Raw genomic sequence first — 825 nt, 5'->3', positions numbered from 1 at the left:
CTCATTGGTCAGGCTGGTGAACAGGTTTATAGGAGAATCGTACTGAACAGCTGCCATGGCAACCTGAGCTCCATGGACAAACGGACCAGATTCTTCTAATGTTGTTTGAAATTATAATGTAATAAAATAATTGTGTTGATAAACATCGTGTTTTTATTGATATTACAAACATTTAGCTGTCTGGGATAAAAGACATTCACATCTGRACCAGATGCCTCAATGAGGATCCGGTCTGGTTTGCCAGAGGTGAACCGGTTCTGGCCCAGTTGGTCTCCAGAACCGGTCCACAGCTGGCCCGGTTCTGGCTGCACATGGTCCATATCCGGCCCAGACTATATGGGACCAGAACTCAGTTGGACCCGCTCATAGTTACTGACTGGTTCTGTCAGACCCGGCCCGGTCCAGTTAGGTGTGTGTGTGTGTGTGTGTGTGTGTGTGTCGGACCTGCAGCAGAGATTCTGTTCAGCGCCATGTTTCCGCTCTGTGCCCGGAAGTCCCGCCCATCCCGCTAAGCAGCCAATCAGAGCCCGGATAACATTTACGGACAGAACGAGAGGAGCAACCATCGAGACAGACAGGAGGTGTGTGTGTGTGTGTGTGTGTGTGTGTGACTGTGTGTGTGTGTGTGTGTTTAGATATTTTTACTCTGCAGCAGGAGGAGCTGCTGACCTTTAACTAGACCATTCTAAGGAGGTCGAGGTGAGAAGCAAACAGAACCAGAACCAGGCTGTAACTTCTGACATTTGAAGGCATCTGAGAGCGAACACACACACACACACACACACACACACACACACACACACACACACACACACACACACACAC

This window comes from Poecilia reticulata, unplaced genomic scaffold (assembly GCF_000633615.1).
Source record: "Poecilia reticulata strain Guanapo unplaced genomic scaffold, Guppy_female_1.0+MT scaffold_303, whole genome shotgun sequence".
Taxonomy (NCBI): domain Eukaryota; kingdom Metazoa; phylum Chordata; class Actinopteri; order Cyprinodontiformes; family Poeciliidae; genus Poecilia; species Poecilia reticulata.
The sequence above is the reverse complement of the archived record's forward strand: the minus strand, read 5'-3'. Positions refer to the sequence as shown.